Source organism: Ahaetulla prasina, chromosome 5 (assembly GCF_028640845.1).
Source record: "Ahaetulla prasina isolate Xishuangbanna chromosome 5, ASM2864084v1, whole genome shotgun sequence".
NCBI classification, from domain to species: Eukaryota; Metazoa; Chordata; class Lepidosauria; order Squamata; family Colubridae; genus Ahaetulla; species Ahaetulla prasina.
In genome coordinates this window covers 127,947,923-127,965,911 of record NC_080543.1, presented here as the reverse complement: position 1 = coordinate 127,965,911, position 17,989 = coordinate 127,947,923, and positions in this window count along the sequence as shown.

Sequence of the window (17,989 nt, the reverse complement as noted above, 5' to 3'; positions counted from 1 at the left end):
CCTTCCTTCCTTCCTTCCTTCAGTGGGTGTGATATTTTAAGACTCAGCATATTTTCCAAGACAACTTATTTCTATCCTTGACATCAAAAACTGGTAGAACCACCTTGATCTAATGGCTAGAACTCCAGGTTAGAAAGTGGGAGATTGTGAATTCAAGTCCTGCCTTAGCCATGAAAGCCAGCTGGAAGACTTTGGGGCAATCATTCTGCCTCGGCCCAACTCACCTTACATGGTTTTGTTATGGAGAAACAGGAAGGAAGGAAGGAAGGAAGGAAGGAAGGAAGGAAGGAAGGAAGGAAGGAAGGAAGGAAGGAAGGATCTACCTTGTAGCCAATTCATAACTTGACTTATCTACAAAGAGCAATGTAGAAGAGCACGAGAAACATTGGGTTGATTGGACCATAGGACTGTGCAGAAATTCTGAGAAATGTTTTCTATCGGTGGTATTTGTCCTTTAGTATATCTTTTTCACTTTAACCCTTAACCACAGATGTACTATTTCGGCTATGCTATTACAGATATGAGGTCATAATGACCGCTCTAGCTGCTGGCCGTCGTTCAGGTAATTGCATTACAATATTGTGATTAGCGGTTCTGGATCTATTTCTTTCAAAAGGTGCAGAAGACCATTTGAATTTGTTCTTGCCATATAAATTATTGTACGATGTAGATTATACCTGGTCATCAATTTCATTGGGAGCTTCATCATCGCTGATGTCAGACTCCGCAGCGGCTGTGGGTTCCTCATCTTCCATTACAAAATTTTCATTGCAATCTGATTCCACTTCACTCAGTTCACTCTCTGCTTCTTCATACCATGTTAGAACAGTTTCTTCAAAGTTTGGGTCACCAAATCGCACTTTTTTTGGTGAAAAACATAGCAGACATTATAAAAAAATATATACTTTAACAAAGATCTGCAGTCAAAATGACCACAATTCAAATTCAAACGCCGCTACAGAAAATACCCAATAACTTACACACTTACATAAGTGCGATGCTGCATACACTCTTATTGGCAGAAAAACAAAAGCTATTTGCAACTGGAATGGTCCATTTCTAAAAATAGGCGTGTTCCAAACATTTTGGAAAACTGTTGCGGTCAGTTTTCTGCTGCAGGTCTGTGGTTATGTGGTTATGGGTTAAGCCTCATCAGAAATTATACAGGGGCAATTCAGAAGATTTCCAATTTTGCAATTTTGCAAAACAATTTTAATTTTGCAACACAATTTTGCAATTTTTGCAAAACAATTTTGCAATTTTTGCAAAACAATTTTGCAATTTTTGCAAAACAATTTTGCAATTTTTGCAAAACAATTTTGCAATTTTTGCAAAAAGGGTGGTGCAGCTTCCATCATGAAGTTCTGTCCTCCATCTCCTGATGTGGACTTCTTCCCTGAAAGGAATTCACTCAGAAAAGAGATGGGGGGAAACAATGTAAAATAGGCATACAGTAAATATTATGTAAAGGAACAAATAACTCTATATAGATAAAATACAGGTAGAGCAGTGTACAGTAAATGCACCTTCTGACAATGCAAAATATGTAAACTCTAAAATGATTAATGCAACCCATCACATGCATAATTATTCACTTTTGACCCAAGCGAATCCCACTTGCTATGTATGGCAGCCCTTCTGAGTTTTAACTCCCGTTGCACCTATCAGTTTCGTAAGCAAGAAAAAGCAATTTATAAGCACCCAATGGACTCTTAATAAATTCATCCATCAGGGTCACCCTATCTCATATTAGAAAGTGCACAACAGTAGCTATAGGAATATTACTTATTCCAGCTTGCCATCGTTAGGGCAAGGGAACAAGCTAGTGCAAGTTGTTTAATTTAATTTTAAGACATCTGTTTCTTCCTCTCTGGAGCTTTGTTATAAAGTTGGGAACAGGAGCCTCTAGCCAATAAAACTTTAACAAAACATCAATATCAATATCAATAACATCTCACAAGTGCACCTTACATTCATTTTTAATAACACACTGGCAACATTAAAAAAAAAAAAGCCCACCTCTATATACACACATATATACTCACACACACAAACACAAAGAGAGTCCAGATTGGGCACGAGAGACAAGTAGTTTCTAAAGTTTTATTACTTGGAAGGGCTGCTGGCTCCTCATTTTGACACATCTGGGCTATGCAATTATTCACAAAGGTCACTTTGAACAGAAGGGAAGGACAGTGACCAAAAGGCAGCAGTTTAAAGTTACAAATACACTATGACAATTTAATCAATGAGAAAGCCCCAATGTCAAGAGCCATTTCGGTCCTGAGCTGACAAAGACTGACATCTCATCAGACCTCTGGAAAATTGTCTGTGGACACAGGAGTTCGGCTGAATCCCAGGCCAGCTGTTAAAATCCAGGAAGATTCCAATGCATTGCTGCTATAAATGTCGAGCTGGGTCTTCTCTTTGTACTAGACTTTTAATTAGCTTACAGAAAAGGAGAGCTGGGGCGGATGTCGGAAGCAGTTCTGCACGTTGAAGGACGTAGTGACTTCCATGAAGTTCTTCCCTGCAACTTCTTAGCAAGACAGGGTTTTGTGATGGTTAAGGTACTGAGCTGGCACTGGGGAGAACTGGGTAGACCTGTCAGTCATGGAAGCTTCCTGGCGACCGATTCAGTCACTCTTGTTCTGACCTAGGCTTCCCCACCAGCACAAAGCTGGGTCCTTGTCCTGATAAACCCCTTTTATTTAATTTACAGAGAATTCCTCTCCAGCAAAGTCTTTTTTTTTTTTTTGCATTTATATCCCGCCCTTCTCCGAAGACTCAGGGCGGCTTACACTATGTCAAGCAATAGTCTTCATCCATTTGTATATTATATACAAAGTCAACTTATTGCCCCCCAACAATCTGGGTCCTCATTTTACCTACCTTATAAAGGATGGAAGGCTGAGTCAACCTTGGGCCTGGTGGGACTTGAACCTGCAATATTGCAAGCAGTTGCTGTTAATAACAAGTCTTTCATCTCCCACAGTCTTTCAAGGTAGTTCACAATTACTGACCTTTATCAGGCTTGGAGAGTGGCCAGGCCAATATCTTTCAGACACTGCAATACTTGGCAAGAATGCAGGAATGAACTAATTGTCTCCTGCAAACTTCACTTCCCTTTCACTCCTCTTTTATTCCCTCTGAGAGGGGCCATTCATTGTCCACCTGTGGCCTTACTCCCAAGTCGCCCCTTGTTCTTTAGCTGTTCCCTTCATCTGGCAACTCTGTGCAAGTGCACATTGGGAACAGGCTCCAGCTGTTCATCTGCCTCACTGATGTCTGACTCCAAAGACAGCTGATACCTGTCATATGGCCCTGACCCCATCTCTGCTTCTGATGCAGAGCACTCATCAGAGTCTTTCCCAGACTCCAGGACTGGCCCATGTTTCTCCCCAACCTCTTCACTGTCCAAATCTTCTGCCATTTCCGCTGGCCGCTGGGGGGCCACAACACCTCTCTCTTATAGCCCAGACTATCTTATAACTGTAGAGAAAGATATACAAGGGACTCATTTTAGCTAAGCTTTCTGGAGCACCTGCATAAAGGAAAAGGTACAAATGCAAGAAAGAAACAATACCTATTTATTTATTAGATTTACATGACTTTCAAATCAGAAACGTTCAAGGCAGTTTGAGGTGTGGTGGCGCAATGGTTAGAATGCAGTATTGCAGGCTAATTTTGTTGACTGTCAGCAGTTTCATTCTCATTGGCTCAAGGTTGACTCAGCCTTCCATCCTTTCAAGGTGAGTAAAATGAGGACCCGGATGGTTGGGGGCAATATGCTGATTTTGTAAATAGCATCAAGAGTGCTTTAAAGCAGGGGTCTCCAACCTTGGTCCCTTTAAGACTTTTGGACTTCAGCTCCCAGAGCCCCTCAGCCAGCAAAGCTGGCTGAGGAACTCTGGGAGTTGAAGTCTACAAGTCTTAAAGAGACCAAGGTTGGAGATCCCTGCTGTAAAGCACCATGAAGTGGTATATAAGTCTAAGTGCTATCGCTATTGCTAAACTTTAAATTTCTAGGTTCTATCATATCGCAAGATCTAAAATGGACAGCTAACATCAAAAACATCATCAAAAAAGGACAACAAAGAATGTTCTTTCTGCGCCAACTCAGTAAGCTCAAACTGCCCAAGGAGATGCTGATTCAGTTCTACAGAGGAATTATTGAGTCTGTCATTTGCACCTCTATAACTGTCTGGTTTGGTTCTGCAACCCAACAAGAAAGACACAGACTTCAGAGGATAACTAGAACTGCAGAAAAAATAATTGTTACCAACCTGCCTTCCATTGAGGACCTGTATACTGCACGAATCAAGAGGAGGGCCGTGAAAATATTTACAGATCCCCCACATCCAGGACATAAACTATTTCAACTCCTATCCTCAAAACGACACTATAGAGCACTGCACACCAGAACAACTAGACACAAGAACAGTTTTTTCCCGAAGGCCATCACTCTGTTAAACAAATAATTCCCTCAACACTGACAAACTATTTACTAAAACTGCACTATTATTAATCTTCTCATAGTTTCCATCACCAATCTCTTTCCATTTATGACTGTAACTTTGTTGCTGGCAATCCTTATGATTTATATTGATATATTGACCATCAATTGTTTTGTAAATGTTGTACCTTGATGAAGGTATCTTTTCTTTTATGTACAATGAGAGCATATGCACCAAGACAAATTCCTTGTGTGTCCAATCACACTTGGCCAATAAAAATTCTATTCTATTCTATTCTATTCTAAACAAAAAAACCACGTGTGTGTTTTTTTTTTATAGACACACACACAACCATGATAGGTATCCGTACACTTAGCCTAGAAGTTAAGAAGATCACAGAAAGTTAATCATTGGATGGAGTTCCTACTGAAAATTCCAAGACTGAAGACATTGAAAAATGTCCTGAAAGGAGACAGGTGGGAAAATTGTTCCTGACTATTACCAAGATAACTTCATTGACCTCTTTATGAAGTCACCAAGAGTTCAGGTTAACCTGAAGGAGATTTTGGTGATTTCTACATTACTGATTTACGGCATCACCCAGCCATCCCTAATCGCTAAATCACTAATGAAGTCAGGCTTTATATCAGCACAGCAATGGTTGGGTGATGCTATGATAAATCTCTAGGGTAGAAAAGACCTTTATTTATTTGCAACCTATAATTGTTATTCCTCTGGCAGTAACATTTTGATATGGCTTAAAAGGGTCCAAAGGCATGTCCTTCAATCCAAGGAGAACCTAATCTAATGAAACCTAACCACTTTTGCTTCAGTTGTAGTGAGGGCCAGAAAAATGACCTTGGAGAAGGTATCCAGAGATTGTTAGGGAGACACCAGCTGCAGAAGAAGCATACTGTCAGCGTTCCAATTGGGCTGCTTGGTCCCTGAAGTCCCTGGGTGGAGGCAAGTTCTGCCTCTTTCTGAAGCAGGCTCTCTTTGAATAGTCCACCCTCTGCCGTGGTAGCCTGAGTTTCTGTCCACGCACCCCAAGGCAGGGGTGAAATCTAAAAATTTTCCCTACCGGTTCTGTGGGCGTGGCTTAATTGGTAGTCACGTGACTGAATGGGCATGGTCAATAATAATAAATAATAAAAATAATAAAGTATACAAAACTTGGGAGGCACCGGTCCACCTTCTTTAAAAACAGACCCCAGTCTACCAATTGCCTTTTACTGAGAGGCCCCGGTCTACCTTCTTTAAAAACAGACCCCGGTCTACCAATTGCCTTTTACTGACAGGCCCCGGTCTACCTTCTTTAAAAATAGAAGGCACCAGTCTACTCGCTGCCTATAGCGCTCATCAGCTGTAGTGCAGCCCTTTGAAGTGCCGCGGCAGTCATTTAAGGCTGTTTGCAGCTATATCACCACCGAGCGCTTCAGGGACAGAGAAGAGGAACAGCGAGGCATGAGCAGTGGGGGGGGGGCAGGGATTTTTGCTAGCGGTTCTCCAAACTACCTGCCCCCATCGCTACTGGATCGCGAGATCCGGTCCGAACCGGGAGCATTTCACCCCTGCCCCAAGGGTCAGGGAGTTGTTGGAGAACCCAGGGCTCAAGAGTCCTGGTTATTTTGATTAGTTTTGAGTGAGTTGGCTTGTTGTCAGGGTTCCAACTGATGCCCTAATTAAATCATGAGCCAAGTTTCAAAAGCAATCCAGTTATTTATTAGGAGTTTCATGTTGTCACATTCCAAGTGAAGCCAATTCTGACCCCACATAATTTATGTTCCGGCTCTGACCCTGTTTCTCCCATCCCCCCCCCCCAAGGTGTGTCATCAGTCACATTCCCCAATGAAGCAATTTTGTGGGTTTTAGAGATCACTCCCCTCCAGCCACTGTGAATAACTGTGGAGACGGCCTTGACAGAGATATGGCTGGAATGTGCTTTAGTTTTGACTGACTGTGCTGCTTTTTCACAGCTGCAAAGTTCATTTTCCCATCTCCCCTGCCTATGGCAACTCGAGAGCAAGCCAGGGGTGCTTTGTGAGTTGACACATACATAGTGTCCAGATTTATGGCAGAAGCTCCACAATGCCTCTTATTCCCTCAAGCACAAGAGGAAGAAAAGGGAAGATGTTGACCATCTTGCAAGTTTCTATTATACCCTATCTCAACAAAGTTAAATTTTAGTCTTTCTAAAAATTCTGCAACCCAACAAGACAGACACAGACTTCAGAGGATAATTAGAACTGCAGACAAAACAATTGCTACCAACCTGCCTTCCATTGAGGACCTGTATACTGGACGAATCAAGAAGAGGGCCGTGAAAATATTTACAGATCCCCCACATCCAGGACATAAACTGTTTCAATTCCTACCCTCAAAACGATGCTATAGAGCATTGCACACCAGAACAACTAGACACAAGAACAGTTTTTTCCCAAATGCCATCACTCTGCTAAACAAAATTCCCTCAACACTGTCAATCTATTAGTAATTCTGCACTACTATTAATCTTCTCATCATTCCCATCACCCATCTCCTTCCACTTATGACTGTATGACTGTAACTTTGTTTCTTGTGTCCTTATGATTTATATTGATATTGATTGTTTCCTGATTGCTTATTTGTTCTCTATGACTATCATTAAGCGTTATACCTTATGATTCTTGATGAATGTATCTTTTATTTTATGTACACTGAGAGCATATGCACCAAAAAATTCCTTGTGTGTCCAATCACACCTGACCAATAAAAAAATCTATCCTATCCTATCCTATCCTATCCTATCCTATCCTATCCTATCCTATCCTATCCTAGAGTCTTATTTCCTGATCAGGTCTGCCTTAAGAATTTATATCAATTGTGAATATCTGTGTTTTCCCTTCTCACCTTTGTATACTCTAACGAATAGTCTGTATCTCTTCTAAACTTTATAGATGTTACTTCTGTCTTTTGGATGCTAGTGAAAGAAAAAAAAAGTGACATGAGACTAGTGTTCCAAAATCTGAGAGGCTGCCACAAACAAGAGAAGGTCAACCTGTTTTCCAAAGCACAGGAAGTAAGACAAGAAACAATGGATGGAAACTAATCAAGGAGAGAAGCAACCTAGAACTAAGGAGAAATTTCCTACCAGTGAGAACAATTAGTCAGGGGAATGGCTTGCCTTCAGAAGTTGTGGGTGCTCCATCAGTGGAGGAAGAGACTGGACAGCTACTTGTCTGAAATGGTGTAGTCTCTCCTGCTTGAGCAGGGGGTTGGTCTAGAAGACCTCCAAGGTCCCCTCCAACTCTGTTATTCTGTTTTGTTCCCACTCTAAATTTCTTCTCCAAGGTCATCTCCCTGGCTCTCTACAAGTTGTCACTTCTTAGCTTATATTTGGTGTTCTTAACAAAAATCTTCTTTTTCCTGTTGCTGGGAGACACAATAAAATAAAGATGTACTTATTATATGCAGCAGTGGATTCAGAGATGTTTCAGGAATGATATAGTACCTATTTAATAGCATACTTTGGCATTTGTGATCATGACATTATACTTCTTACTCTCATCTGCCACTAGGAATTGAGGAAAGTGGGTTTTTTTTTTTCTGTAACAGAGTTTTTAACAATGCTTGAAGTGTGTCATCTTCTATATGGGTGCAGACAAGGTATGTTACACTTTTGATTAGCAACTATGCAGCTGGAATAGACAACAGTCATTTTGATAGTTGAGCCAAGAAATATTATTTATTTATTTATTTATTTCGATTTTTATACCGCCCTTCTCCCGGAGGACTCAGGGCGGTGTACAGCCAAGTAAAAATTCAATATATAAACATTAAAAAGAAGTTAAAAAGAAATATTATAATGTGGCCGAAATTTAAAACCATATAAAATCTTAAAACATAAATACCCCAATAAAATTTCAATCCAGTCCCGCTTGAATAAATAGGTTATTTATTTATTTATAATAAATAGTTATATTATAAATAATATAACTTCCCAAAATATTATCACAAGAGTGGGTCCAATTACCTCTTTTCTAGAGCATTTCTCTACTGAATGAATGAGAGACGAACAAGAGCAAAATTAGGCATCATTTTTTTTCTTAATTTTGTTGTTTTATTGGATAGTTATCTAAAGAGGAAGAAGAGGAAGAGGAAAGGAGGAGGAGGAGGAGGAGGAGGAGGAGGAGAAGGAGAAGGAGAAGGAGAAGGAGAAGGAGAAGGAGAAGGAGAAGGAGAAGGAGAAGGAGAAGTTTGTGCAGTTTGCACTGGCTCCCTGTGGTCTTTCGGGTGCGCTTTAAGATTTTGGTTACCACCTTTAAAGCGCTCCATGGCTTAGGGCCCGGGTATTTACGGGACCGCCTGCTGTTACCTTATGCCTCCCACCGACCCGTACGCTCACACAGAGAGGGCCTTCTCAGGGTACCGTCCACCAAACAATGTCGGCTGGCAGCCCCCAGGGGCAGGGCCTTCTCTGTTGGAGCTCCTACGCTCTGGAATGAACTTCCCCCTGGTTTACGTCAAGTGCCTGATCTTCGGACTTTTCGCCGTGAGCTGAAAATGCACCTATTTATTCAAGCAGGACTGGCTTAAAAGTTTAATTAAATTTTAATTGGGGTTATTTATATTTTAAGGTTTGTTAAATTGTTTTAAATTTCGGCCACCCTGTAATATGTTTTGTTTTAATCTTGTTTTAATGTGTATATTGTGGATTTTTATTTGGCTGTACACTGCCCTGAGTCCTTCGGGAGAAGGGCGGTATAAAAATCGAATAAAATAAAATAAATAAAAATAAAAGGGGAGGGGGAAGGGGAAAGGGAAGAAGAAGAAGAAGAAGAAGAAGAAGAAGAAGAAGAAGAAGAAGAAGAAGAAGAAGAAGAAGAAGAAGAAGAAGAAGAAGAAGAAGAAGAAGAAGAAGAAGAAGAAGTTATACCCACGAGTACAGCAATAGCAAACTTACTGAATTTGTTGGTGAAAGTCTTGATGCAAGACAGAACAACAGCGAGGAAACGCACTAAATTCTGATTGAAATAGTTCTGAAGACACATAAGAAACTTAATCAGATATACTCTAATGAAGATACCATCACCGAAAACAATTTCAGGATGGTGGCAATCCATGCATAGAACGTGTGTCCATCTTTACCCCATGTTGACTTTCCTGAAAATATTCCTGATTTTTATTAACTCAGACAGTGATGGTGAACGTTTTCAGCACCGAGTGCCAAAAAGGTTACGCGGAAATGTTGCATGCATGCACACGCATCAGGGCCATCCTCCAGAAAAGCTGAACTTCGGGTTCTAGCGCGCATGCATGCCCATCGATCAGTTGGCTGGCACCCATGCGCAGGCTGATTTTTGGCACTGCCATGCACGCGAAGGTATCACGCTCCGGAAAAGCTGAATTTCACACCAGTTTTCGGCACTGCCGTGCATGCAAAGGACAGCTGATTGTCTTGCGCACATGGGCGCCAGAAACCTGGAAGACAAACCGGCAAGCCCGTGTGTGCTGGGCAACATGGCTTCATGTGACACTTTGGGTATATACGTGCCATAGGTTCACCATCACAGATCTAGGAGTTCTGAAAATATTTAAAATGTTAGTGTTTCACTCCTGAGACAAACAAAAGAGAGAGAAAGCGAGCGAGAGAGAGGAGGGTGGGATGTAATGATAAATCTGGCTGTGGAATATTTATGCTTAATAGACCTGTAGCATTGGAGAATTATGACACCATTCTTCTTTCAGAAATAGCATGTGGAATCCTTCTAAAAACATCAAAGCTGCTATGTCGTGCATGAAATACCTCTCATCCTGTCTGATTCTTTCAATATATAACAGGCAGCATTTACAGGTCTGTTAAGCTCGATTATGTTGAGTTGTTTCCTCATCAAAAGCTAGTTTATAGATAATAATCAAATTGACATTTTCCCCCCCTTACAATTCAGCTTATAGTCGTGAGCTAAGAAAGACCAATTAGATGAAAGCCTTATCGTTTATGTAGTTTTCTTTATGAAATGAATATCCTTAGCTATGTATTTTTTTTATTTTTTTTTTGCTCACTTGGCAAACAGACTTTAAGTAACCGTTCACGGAACTGGTAGCCTTTAATCAAGAAGATTTGAAAGTAATGTTCTATTAACAGCCATGCCAAATAATTCCGCTTTCCATTTAAAAAGTATCCTGCATTTCAATCATATCTTACTCGTTTCTTCTTAATTTGCTCAAAAAACGAGGGCTTATATTTTGCTAATGACAAAGTGTTCAGCTATTAAATTTGCATTTCCCAGTTTCAAACATTACAGTATAACACACACACACACACACACACGTTAAAAAGGAATTAAAATGTGGGTTTTCCCCCCCCACACACACCTTAATGGCAAATAGCAGATTTTAGAAATACATTTAACTATTAAAAGCTAGGCAATCTGTGATGTGTTAATGGTGCAGATCACAAGACAATTTTAGCATGTGAATCTGCGGGAAGACAATTATGACAAAAGAAAACGAATCACGTATGGAGAATACTCACAGATTTAAGGTGACTATATAACTGAGGTTAACAGTGCTCTGTTTAGAAATATGCAGATTTTATGGTGTTTTTTTAAAAAAGCTTTCTAAGGATATTTACTTTCTATTCATTCCGTACTATTGAAAAAAAATGTCTGTCTCAAACCATGTGGTCTAACTTTTCTACACACATTTTCAAATCTATTTTGTGGGTCTCAAATACATTTTCATAAAGAGAAAACAGAAGAGTTGAAAGATAAAGGCTGGCTTACAATTTCATTACGACCCCCAAAATTTTAACATCCAACTGTCTTCAGTGATACCAATCATTTTTGGGGAGTGCTACTTTATTACATGGAAATGAACTCGGTAATTTTTTAAGCCTCAACATTAGTTTGTTTCTATAAGTTCTCTTTCTCTGAAGTTAGAATGGAAAACATTTTATGGAGAAGTGTTCTGTTAATTTTACTAAAGCAAAAGTCAGAGCAAATTTTGAGCTTCTCCATGGCTTAAAAAAAAAGAATTCAAAGAATTATAGGGATATTAGAAGAGACATGTTGCAAGACAAATCAAGAAAGCTTCAAAAGGTTTTAAACTTATTTTCCAAAACAGTCGTAGCATCAGTGAGTGTCTATGAAGGGCAGGAGGGATGGACTATCCCACATATCATGTTGTTGATACACCATTGGTGGAAATGACACCCTGTATGATGCAGCTTGTGGAAATGACATCATTTACATTACTTGAGTGATGATATCATGTCATCTTTGAGGTCACTGTGGTTTTCGCCAATATTCACGGTATGATGAATGCTGCTTTTAATGAAGCAGTTTAAGTCAGAATATGACTTCCAAGAGAGAGGAGAGGAGAGGAGAGGAGAGGAGGGGAGGAGAGGGGAGAGGAGAGGAGAGGAGAGGAGAAGAGAAGAGAAGAGAAGAGAAGAGAAGAGAAGAGAAGAGAAGAGAAGAGAAGAGAAGAGAAGAGAAGAGAAGTTGTTAAATAAGAGGTGGCACCTGGTGTTCTTACTCAATTGTGGATAAAATATTTAAATTCTGTACATTTTGTTTCAAAACCCATATTGAGCTAATTGTTCCGTGCCAATTATGTGGTGACAGCCATTTTCAGTTTTTGGAAATGAAAATGCATGTTTTGCTCTGTCCAATTGTTCACATTTTTACCCCATTATATAGCATGCCTTGAGCACTGCACTTGCCGTTTAAATTTGTCAAACATTTGGGACAACTAATTGTAGAGAAGCTTAAACTGTGTTGTCCTTGGAGCTCTCTGAGCTTGGTTGTTTTCTTGCAGACATTTTATTATCCAACTAGGTAACATTATCAGTATCAGAAGACAATGGACTTTGTTCTCTTTTTATATACATTGGCAAGCCACCCCTTCTAGCACTGATGATGTTGCCTAGTTGGGTAATTAAAAACCTGCAAGAAAACAGCCAAGCTCAGAAAGTACCAACAACCCCACATTTGTGATATTTGACCTGGGAAATATTTCAGACATAGGGATGTGTTAACTAAGTGGCTAAGACGCTGAGCTTGTCGATCGAAAGGTCGGCAGTTCAGCGGTTCGAATCCCTAGTGCTGCCGGGTAACAGGGTGAGCTCCAGTTCCTTGTCCCAGCTTCTATCAACCTAGCAGTTTGTAAAAAAATGCAAGTAGTAAAATAAGGACCACCTTTGGTGGGAAGGTAACAGCCTTTCGTGCGCCTTTGCTGTTTAGTCATGCCGACCACATGACCACGGAGACGTCTTCGGACAGCGCTGGCTCTTCGGCTTTGAAACGGAGATGAGCACCGCCCCCTAGAGACAGGAACGACTAGCACACATATGCAAGGGGAACCTTTACCATTAGCTAGTATTTCAGACATACAAGAAACACACTGGAAAAAGTAGGGGATTTAAATGAGCAAAGATTGATTCGAATAGATATTTAACAAAAAAAACAAAGAGTAAAGAAGCAGCAATATCAAGCAAAAAGAGTTTCTTTTTATGAGAAAGGGTAAATCATAACTGAAATTTTTGAATATATTTAAAAAGTATTGTGTATGTGTTTAAATTGTGAAGAAGTATTTGTAGTAATGTTATTTGAATTGGGAATATAAGGTGTTGATAAAAATAGAATAAGGAATGGAATTAGTTAAGTTTTATAAAATGTTTAGTAGATGATCTGGAATTTAAATGTAATGTTATTTGATTATATATGGTGGATTTGTTAAAAACTAAGTTACTCTGGATAAAAATTGATTAGGGGTTATATAAGGTGTTGATAAAAATAGAATAAGAAATGGAATTAGTTAAGGATTGTATGATAAAAGGGGAAATTGAGCTAAATGTTAAATTTATGTAAGTTAAAAATTTAAGAGGAAAACTTTGTAAAACATCTTAGAGATGATATCTAGATTCCAAATACTGGCGTGTATGTATTTGAAGCTATAACTTAAATGTTGGAGATTTGGTTGGGCTGATACTATGTATTATTATATATGGTGGATATATAAATTTGGTGGATTATACAAAATATTTTGAAAAAGAAGATAATGTTTAAGGGCATAAATTGATTTTAAATTAAATATTAGTAGCTAGATTACCTGCAGCGCAATATTGGAAGATGGAACATTTGCCTATCATTGAAGACTGGACACTAAAAGCAATGAACTTACTGGAGAAGGCGGGAATCTCAGCATACCAGAAAGACTATCCTCAAGAAAGATGTATATTGGAAAGGAGAAGATGGATCGACTATTTTTAAAACAAATATTGGATTAAGAATTATCAAAAATCCTATGAATGAATAGAATGTACTGTATATTTTCTTTTTTTCTTTCTTTTTTTCTTTTTGTTTACTATGGAGAAGAGTAGTTAAGGTTCTAGGGATGGATGGGAGTCTATGGATAGTTTGTGTATTTTAGCTTATGATTGTTAGATATTATACCCTGTATATTGCTCTGGGAAATCTAGGGGGCGGGATTGGGTGAAGGTGGGAGGGGAAAGGGTGAGGGTTGGTGGGAGGAGGAGGGGATATATGGGTAATTTTTTTTTGTAAAACTTTTTTAATAATAATAATAAAAAAAAAGAAACACACCAATGATAATTCCCAATTATCATGCAATTATGTCTGCATTCCTCATTTTGGTTAGGAAACTTTCCCAACATATTTCAGTCTAAGGAGATCTTAAAAACATGTTCTAAAGCCAACTTCTACATTAAATCTCTTGTTGTTCCCAAGATGCTAGAAGGAGTTATGTTTGATTACTGTTGCTAGCAAGCTCTAATAGTAACTATAGCAACAACCTGAATAAAGAAGAAAGTTGTAGGAAACATATGCATTTCATTCCAATGAGTTTCTGCACTTTTAGGAGCAAATGTCCATTTCTCTTTGCCTGAAATATGAGACAAAAGAAGAACAAGCAAAAGAATGTATGATAAAATGGGGTGAAAAAAATGGATTATAATATACAAAGGGACCAAATGGAAAATATGTGGTTGAAAGGATTGAAATTTGCATTATGTTCTAGCTTTAAATATATATATTTTTAAAGATGATGTATCATTGGTCTTTGCCAGCAGATATATTATCTACAAGGCATAGAATAGTTTGAATTTTTGCTGAAAATATGAACCACATGAAGAGATGCTTTATCACGGTGGGCGAAGACAAAAAAAGTCAAAACATTTTGGATACAAATACGTGCATAAATTTGGAAGTTTTTAAAGGTCAAAGTACAATGGAAACCAGAATCTTTTTGTTGGAGGTCTGATAGGCAGGCAGCTAGAAAACAAGTCGCAGAGCTTTGTTTTTTTATATATGACAACTTCATCGAAATTGTTACATGCTCAAAAATAGAAAGGTTTCACTCTACCTACCAGGGAGGACGTGGTGGCTCAGTGGCTAAAATGCTGAGCTTGTTGATCGAAAGGTCAGCAGTGGATGGATATTCCATATTTCCCATAATATACCTTTCTGTTGTTTTCCAGCTTTGCTTTCTGGCTGTTCCATGGGGAAGGGGCCGGATAGCTCAGGCTGGTAAGGCCTGTTATTAAGAACACAAAGCCTGCAATTACTGCAGGTTCAAGCCCGGCCCAAGGTTGACTCAGCCTTCCATCCTTTATAAGGTAGGTAAAATGAGGACCCAGATTGTTGGGGGGGCAATAAGTTGACTTTGTAAAAATATACAAATAGAATGAGACTATTGCCTTATACACTGTAAGCCGCCCTGAGTCTTCGGAGAAGGGCGGGGTATAAATGTAAACAAAACAAAAAAAAAAGTGGTTAAAAATCATCTAAATGGTAGTTTAGAAAAATCTGCAAATGTCATTTTGGTTGTTTAAAGAGTTCAAATAATGCAAAAGAGATGCTACTGTAATAATAAAAGCCACCCAGTGATCCGACGGATATTTCCTCTGGGTATGAAGCTGGTTTACATGAGTATGGTCTTATTTGTGAATTCGACACTTCATCTGGGCCTCTGTGACTCAGATTGGTAAGACAGTCTGTTATTAACAGCAGCTGCCTGCAATTACTGCAGGTTCTAGTCCACCAGGCCCAAGGTTGACTCAGCCTTCCATCCTTTATAAGGTAGGTAAAATGAGGACCCAGATTGTTGGGGGCAATAAGTTGACTTTGTATATAAATATACAAATAGGATGAAGACTATTGCTTGACATAGTGTAAGCCGCCCTGAGTCTTCAGAGAAGGGCGGGATATAAATGCAAATTTAAAAAAAAAATCTAGCATCCAAATGTGTGCATTAATCCACCCAAAGAACATCATTTCTGAGATACAGGAAGCATGAAACCAATGTTCTGTATCCAGTATGATATTTGAGTTGCTTTAGTCATTCAAGAAGGCTTCGTTGGTCTCCCAACTAAGTAAAGACATGGCACATCCTTCATTAATGGCAACTGATGCTCAGCTTTTGACGCAAGAATGGGAAAAGTTGAGATGCTTCGCTTTGATCCACCCAACAGCCTAAGTTTGGTGTTTGTCTTCTCTGATCTGCAAAGACAAATCGGGTCTAAAGTAAAGGTAAAGATTCCCTCGCACATACGTGCTAGTCGTTGCTGACTCTAGGGGGCGGTGCTCATCTCCATTTCAAAGCCGAAGAGCCAGCGCTGTGCGAAGACGTCTCCGTGGTCATGTGGCCGGCATGACTCAAGGCCAAAGGCGCACGGAACACTATTACCTTCCCACCAAAGGTGGTCCCTATTTTTTCTACTTGCATTTTTATGTGCTTTCGAAACTGCTAGGTTGGCAGAAGCTGGGACAAGTAACGGGAGCTCACCCCGTTACACGGCAGCACTAGGGCTTTGAACCGCTGAGCTGCCGACCTTTCGATCAATAAGCTCAACACCCTAGCCCCTGAGCCTTAAATCGGGTCTAGTTACTCATGAATAAAAGCAAATATACATGTCCCAGCCACAGCATTTTTGGGGGAGCTCATATAAACAAACACCATATGACCTGAGACAAGGGGCCATTAGAACTATAGCTCACACCCTGCTATACTGCATCTTCTATAACAGTAATGACTAACGAAAGCACGCACGCACACGCCCAAACCACCAAAATGCAATGCATGTGCAAGAGGTGTGGGTTCTATTTACCTTTATTACCGGTTCGCAGTGGGATCGTGCGCTGCGCATGCGCAGGAGTTTCCTGATAACATCGGGGTCAGTGGGCAGAGCCTACCCCTGGCTTTACTACCGGTTCACAAGAACCAGTCCCAACTGGGGGCAGCCCACCACTGATGTTCAGCCTCACACATACACGTGCACCCCCTGCATGCATCCCGCCCCCGTGCATGTGCACGCGGTCCCCCAATGTGTGCCCCACCCCCCATTTCATGCACAGCAGAGACCCGAAGACTAGCTGGCTGGCAGGAGGTGTGCGTGCAGGTGGAGCAGAGCTGAGGTGGTGCAACGGCTCATGTGCCCACAGAGGGGGCGGTGCATGCCACTTCCAGCACACATGCCATAGGTTCCCCATCATGGTTCTATAAGGACTCATGGGCTCAGTTTAGAACACCTTACCTAATAAAATATCTGGGAAATACTGATCCTTTTTACATGCAACTATTGTTATAATAATAATAATAATAATAATAATAATAATAATAATAATAATAATAATAATAATAATAATAATAATAATAATAATAATAATAATAATAATAATAATAATTTAATTTGTATACCGCCCTTCTCCAAAGGACTCAGGGCGGTGCACAGCCAGAATAAAATACAAAGAAAACAATACATATAATATTAAGAACAACCCCTTAAAAAACTTATTCGATTGGCCAAAAATTTTTAAAATACAGTAACACCCTATAAAAATTTACAAAAATTTAAAACCCATAAAAGCAATTAAAAATTTTAAAATCAAGCCAGTCCAGCTAGACGGAATAAATAGGTTTTAAGTTCACGGCGAAAGGTCCGAAGGTTGGATAGTTGACGAAGTCCAGGGGGAAGTTCGTTCCACAGGGTAGGAGCCCCCACAGAGAAGGCTCTCCCCCTGGGGGCCGCCAGTCGACATTGCTTGGCTGACGGCACCCTAAGGAGTCCCTCTCTGTGAGAACGCACCGGTCGCTGGGAGATAGAAGATGGCAGTGGACGGTCCCGTAAATATCCTGGTCCTAAGCCATGGAGCACTTTAAAGGTAGTCACCAATACCTTGAAGCGCACCCAGAAGACAACTGGCAGCCAGTGCAGTCTGCGCAGGATGGGTGTTACATGGGAGCTCCGAACCGCTCCCTCTATCACGTAGATGCTTTGAACGTGGACAAATTTTGTTAAGATATATATTTAAAATTAGGCAAACTGCCCACTGATAAGTCTGCCACCAACCGCAATATATTATGCTGCCTTTTATTTTTGTTTTTTTTACTATTATTATTGTATTTCATCCTTTTGTTTTTTTTTTGTGGTGCTGGTACGTGGCTGTAATAAAAATTGATTGATTTTGTGTCCTAGGATAATGTTGCAGGATCCAACTTGAGTCCAGAGGTTTAGTTTTCCAAGCTTTCAG